Genomic DNA, 6,969 nt, shown 5'->3' with positions numbered 1-6,969 from the left:
ATACTTGGGCGTAATTCTAACTGTACCCCTATCCTCTACTCTCTATCCCCTTCCCTGTACCCTGCACACTCTACCCCCTATCATCTACTCTCTATCTCCTTCCATGTATCCTTTACATTCTACCCACTACCCTCTACTCGCTATCCCTTTCCCTGTATCATGCATACTCTACCCCCTACCCTCTACTCTCTATCTCCTTCCCTGTATCATGTACACCAGACCCCTAGCATTTACACTCTTTCTTCTTCCCTGTACCTTGCACACTCTACCCCCTACCCTCTACTCTCTACCCCTTCCATGTATCCTGCACACATTACCCCTTTCCTCTATCCCCTTCTATGTACCCTGCACACTCTACCCCTATCCTCTATCCCCTTCTCTGTACCCTGCACACCCTACCCCCTACCCTCTACTCTCTACCCCGTTCCATGTATCCTGCACACTCTACCCCCTATCATCAACTCTCTATCTCCTTCCATGTATCCTTTACATTCTACCCCCTACCCTCTACTCTATATACCTTTCCCTGTATCATGCATACTCTACCCACTACCCTCTACTCTCTATCTCCTTCCCTATATCCTGTACACCCGACCCCTACCATTTACACTCTATCCCCTTCCCTGTACCTTGCACACTCTACCCCTGACCAACTACTCTCTACCCATTCTATGTTTCCTGCACATTCTACACCCTACCCTCTACTTTTTATCCCCTTCCCTGTACCCTGCACACCCTTCCCTCTACTCTCTATCCCCTTCCCTGTACCCTGCACACTGTACCCCATATCATCTACTATCTATCTCCTTCCAAGTATCCTTAACATTCTACCCCCTACCCTCTACTCTCTTTCCCTTTCCCTGTATCATGCATACTCTACCCCCTACCCTCTACTTTCTATCTCCTTCCCTGTGTCCTGCACACTCTACCCCTTTCCTCTAAACGCTTCTATGTACCCTGCACACTCTACCCCTATCCTCTATCCCCTTTTCTTTACCCTGCACACCCTACCCCCTACCCTATCCTCTCTACCCTTTCCATGTATCCTGCACACTCTACCCCTTTCATCTATCCCCTTCTATGTACCCTGCACTGCACATTCTACCCATATCCTCTATCCCCTTCCCTGTACCCTACATACTCTACCCCCTATCATCTACTCTCTATCTCCTTCCATGTATTCTTCACATTCTACCCTCTACCCTATACTCTCTATCCCTTTCCCTGTATCATGCATACTCTACCCACTACCCTCTACACTCTATCTCCTTCCCTGTATCCTGTACACCCGACCCCTACCATTTACACTCTATCCTTTTCCCTGTACCTTGCACACTCTACCCCTATCATCTACTCTCTATCTCCTTCCATGTATCCTGCACACTATTCCCCTACCCTCTATCCCCTTCTATGTTCCCTGCACATTCTACACCCTACCCTCTGTTTTGTATCCACTTCCCGTATCATGCATACTCTACCCACTACCCCCTACACTCTATCTCCTTCCCTGTATCCTGTCCACCCGACCCCTACCATTTACACTCTATCCTTTTCCCTGTACCTTGCACACTCTTCCCCCGACCCACTACTCTCTACCCCTTCCATGTAACCTGCACACTTTACCCCTATACTCTATCCCTTTCTCTGTACCCTGCACCCCCTACCCTCTCCCCCCTCCTTTTCCATGTATCCTGCACCCTCTACCCATATCCTCTATCCCCTTCCCCATACCCTACACACTCTACCCACTATCATATACTCTCTATCTCCTACCATGTATTCTTCACATTCTACCCTCTACCCTCTACTCTCTATCTCCTTCCATTTATCCTGCACACTCTTCCCCCTACCCTCTACTGTCTACCCCTTCCCCGTACCCTGCACACTCTACCCCTATCATCTACTCTCTTTCTCCTTCCATGTATCCTTTACATTCTACCCACTACCCTCTACTCGCTATCCCTTTCCCTGTATCATGCATACTCTACCCACTTCCCTCTACACTCTATCTCCTTCCCTGTATTCTGTACACCCGACCCCTACCATTTACACTCTATCCTTTTCCCTGTACCTTGCACACTCTTCCCCCGACCCACTACTCTCTACCCCTTCCATGTAACCTGCACACTTTACCCCTATACTCTATCCCTTTCTCTGTACCCTGCACCCCCTACCCTCTACCCCCTCCTTTTCCATGCATCCTGCACCCTCTACCCATATCCTCTATCCCCTTCCCCATACCCTACACACTCTACCCACTATCATATACTCTCTATCTCCTACCATGTATTCTTCACATTCTACCCTCTACCCTCTACTCTCTTTCCCCTTCTCTGTACCCTGCACACCCTACCCCCTACCCTCTACTCTCTACCCCGTTCCAGGTATCCTGCAAACTCTACCCCTTTCCTCTATCCCCTTCTATGTACCCTGCACACTCTACCCCTATCCTCTATCCCCTTCCCTGTACCCTACACACTCTACCCCCTATCATTTACTCTCTATCTCCTTCCATGTATTCTTTACATTCTACCCTCTACCCTCTACTCTCTATCTCCTTCCATTTATCCTGCACACTCTATCCCCTACCCTCTACTATATACCCCTTCCCTGTACCCTGCACACTCTACCCCTATCATCTACTCTCCATCCCCTTTCATTTATCGTTCACATTCTACCCCCTACCGTCTACTATCTATCCCCTTCTCTGTATCCTGCATACTCTACCCCCTACACTCTACACTCTATCTTCTTCAATTTATCCTCCACACTCTACCCCCTACCCTCTATTCTCTACCCCCTTTCATTTATCCTTCACATTCTACCCCTACTCTTTACTATATATCCCCTTCTCTGTATCCTGCACACTCTACCCCCTACCCTCTACTCTCTATATCCTTCCATTTATTCTGCACACTCTACCCCTTACCCTCTTCTCTCTATCCCCTTCCATGTACCCTGCACACTCTACTCTCTACCATATGATCGACTATCTACTAGTTAATCCCTTACACATTCTTCAGCGCTGCGAGCGTAAGGTGTATTTTCTTTTTAGTAAAAATGATTGTTAGGTTTTTTTCTTGTGATGAAAAGTACATGTTGCATGTTCTGCTTCAGTATACTGTTTAGATTTTGAGTTAAACGAAGATGATCTGATATTCATGTTTACATATATCATAAGCTTATTTCGATACAGGATTACAAAGCTAAAATGCATTGTTTATGAAGAAATCATTAAATTCGTAGACAGTCGCAGACGTTATTTAACTTTTGACACTGATTTTTATTTTTGGAAATAATATCGAGCAAATCCCTGTACACAATGTTGCAGAGAACAATGTATTCATATATAGGAGAAGCATTTAACCCTTCTGAAGTATATACTATTTACTTAATATTCAATAATGTTGTATGCACACATTAAATTGTAATCATGGAAATCTCCTAACTTGTGCATATCATTTACAGCAAATATATATCCCCTTCAGAATAATTTGATTAAACAATGTTTGTAATTGATTTACCAACTGGTCAGTTCCGGTTCATTTAAGCATATCCGGAGAAAAGAGAAAACATCAATCTTCCATAGACCTAATGAAGAGTTACCATAGTCGGCGGTAGGATCCCTCTATCATCTCTTGTTTTCTATCATACGTGTGTGTGGTAATCCATTATGTGGAATTTGTTTTTCAATTCATTATTTTTTCTTGTAGTTTTATTCATCTTTCTTCTCTAAAGTAATTTACCTTTTTGTCTTATTATTTTTCCGTCATTAATATAGCCACATTCCAAGTTATGTATTAATTCCTCTGTTTCTCATTTAGGTGTATATGCTTCTATTTAATGTACATAAATCTTACCGAAACTCTCTGTAGCAAATGGAATGTAACGTCTGACAGAAAAAATCAAGCATTTTTACATTACATTATTAGTATAAATACAAAATAATATTCACGGATAGCATTTGAACAAATGAAAAGAAAACCACGAGTGTCACATGGCTATTTTTTTTTAAATGTTCCGTTTTCATCCTACATATACAATACAATAACCTTGTGTACCCTCTGTAACACAGCAGCCGCAGACACACGTAACAATCAACATCTCATCTACGTATAGTAACACTTCACGACGTGTCTCTGACTTCGAGCTTAGGAAGCTAGGCCTGTGTCCAAACCATGGCCACATTCCCCGGGTCAAATGCTACAGTGTAGGCCCGTCCTCTCTCATGGTCGAAAACTATACTCTGTCTGACCTTTCCCTCTCGTGGCCAATCCCCGACTCCACCGAACATAGGTTGTACCCCGTTAAATACGTTTTCCAGTACAAATATTTTAACATTGCCTACAGACATCATCTATCATTTAGACATATAAACCTGTCATCATCTTTGGGTTCATACATACATGATAACTTAATACATGTATACACGGTGCTTCTCATCAATTACCTGTCATATAATTCTGTATCTTACGTGATCTCTAATTAACCTGATTCACCTACGTTTCACCTTGGTCAAATGTTGCATAGGTATGTGTCCTAAGATGTGTAAATATCTCTAAGATAAGTCAATCCCGTTAAATAATTAAATTAACTATTGGGTAGAGCCCACGACGTCACAACTCTCTCTCTCTCTCTCTCTCTCTCTCTCTCTCTCTCTCTCTCTCTCTCTCTCTCTCTCTCTCTCTGATCGCCTACGTTCTCTTGTCTCGTTGATCAGCGGTGAAGATTGTCGTTGATCGCAATGGTTGATGTAGCAGGTATTCCTCTGATAAAGTTTTCTCATGCACAGCTTAATCAACACCATTTTTTCACTCAGCAAAGTGATTAACTTAAATGCCCTTTCCCATTCCACATGAATTAAGATGGTGCGTTCAGTTTTACTTACATTATACAAAATAACAATATGTGTTTCTAAACTTTGGGATTTCAATTTTTACTGAAGTTTTTATTCAAATGAATATTTATTTCATGTTTATCATCAAATCCATATATCACTACCTTGTTTACCTACATTTATTTTAACATCGTACAATTGAGTAAGAGATGGATTCTTACGTGCCGTATCATGAATGGGTATGAGCGATATCTTCATTTTAATTCGATTTTAACGTTATATACGAAATATATAGTAGGTTTACATTTACTCAGTTACTAACATATAAACTAAATTATCTTCACTCGTTGGGTCATTTTGGTCAGCATTTACCTTACTATCATTACTTTACCAGTTTTGCTTTTGCGATTCTGGTTTTTATTTTTTGTTATCTGTTTTGATAACTCATTTAGAGGTATTCCGTCGCCATCTGATAAACTGTCCCTCTCCTAGAGGAAGTTCTTTATTATAGTGCCAAGTGCTAATCAACATACGCACTTGCCTTTGAATCGCAGCTATCTCCTGGCTGTACTACAAATAGTTGTTTTCTCATTGGACGGGCGGAATTACCCGTCGGTATCTCCCATTCATCTATATTAGCTTGCCCCAAGTGTTCAGAATGTGATTTTGTGCTTCATGTAGTACCGTCGTACTAGTTTTTGACAATAAAAGTAACTGGTGAATTTTTAATTCACTGTTCTATAGGTATGGGTGCCATTTATCTTGGAGCTTATTTTTCCTCATGTGGTGTTTTTATATAATATATGAAACTTATCATTTTCTATTCTGATCTGCATATTTGCCTATTTTGTTTCAAACTCTCCACTACAATGAATGATTGATGTTTCTTTTTGGTAATGTTGTGAGGTTCTTTCAAAAATACGACGCGTCTGAAGTAAGTTGTCAATTGGTAGAACACATCACGGTTATACAAGAAAAAGAATGAAGAATATTTTGATGATTCATTGATATCAAATCAAACTGCAGCCAAAATTTGATTCAAAAACACATTCAATGTGGTTGTGTCATTTTCGAGTTTCTTTACCAAAACATCACGAACTCTAGAATCTTTCAACTTTTGCATTTACAATATGTACAAGAATGGTAGTCATTTATCACTCCCCAATCAGTGTTTTTGGCATATTAAATCATATTCACCACTTAATCTGGACATGAAAGAATAAAGAGTGTTGTTGCCCAGTGCACAATTGTCCTACCAATGGTCAACATCAGCAAGATATTTCCTTTTGGGTTTCTGCCAGAAATTGGTATTCGAGGGATTGATTGGGACATATACTTCTAAACTGAAGTGACATGACATTTTCATACATTCGGCCTTGTTTAAGATCTTTGTCCTGGATGCCATCACCCCAGTGATTCTTTGTTTGTCTGCCCCGTACTGTCACATACTCTCGGTTGGAAGACTCCACACTAATATTGAAGTCATCTTTCTGGATTTCTCTCAAGTTCTCTCTCACCCGATTACAGAAGTAATATAAGTACTCGAGCCCCTCTGGAGTGTCAACAGAAAATGCACTAGATTCAAACAATTTATCAATATCTTCAGGAACAATAACCTCCTTGGATTGAGTCTCACCCAGATCGGCTTTTTTCAGTTTCACCAAAACAACGTTGAGCATTTTAACGGAAGCGCTGTATGCATCGTCGTTGATGATATCTTCATTTCCAGCATTCAAGAAGTGTTTTTGTAGACCGTATCTAAAAGTCACCATTAATGTCCTAGCATATTTAGTCCCATCCACTTTTCAAGTTCTACGTAAAACTTGCGTAGACACATGTTTACCACCTACTTGCTTTGCTCAAATCTTCGACCGTTCAGGCATTCCGTTCTGTTAAAAATTTTTGAAGTAGGTTCATTACAGTCTTTACAACAGCTTTTGTATTTAAGTTACTTTTAGCATTCAAAATCTGCTGTAATCCCTCATCAGTAAGATTAAAAAAACGACCTACATCGGTGGCCATTTACACTGTTGTCGTTTGGTTCTGAAAATGTGACGTCACCTGCGTCACGGAGAAGGCCCCGCCTACCAGATATTTCCATTGGTTGAAGTTTTATAAGCTCCGCCTACTCA

Source organism: Mizuhopecten yessoensis, unplaced genomic scaffold, assembly GCF_002113885.1.
Source record: "Mizuhopecten yessoensis strain PY_sf001 unplaced genomic scaffold, ASM211388v2 scaffold5525, whole genome shotgun sequence".
In the NCBI taxonomy this organism is placed as follows: Eukaryota; Metazoa; Mollusca; class Bivalvia; order Pectinida; family Pectinidae; genus Mizuhopecten; species Mizuhopecten yessoensis.
This window is presented reverse-complemented; position numbering follows the sequence as displayed.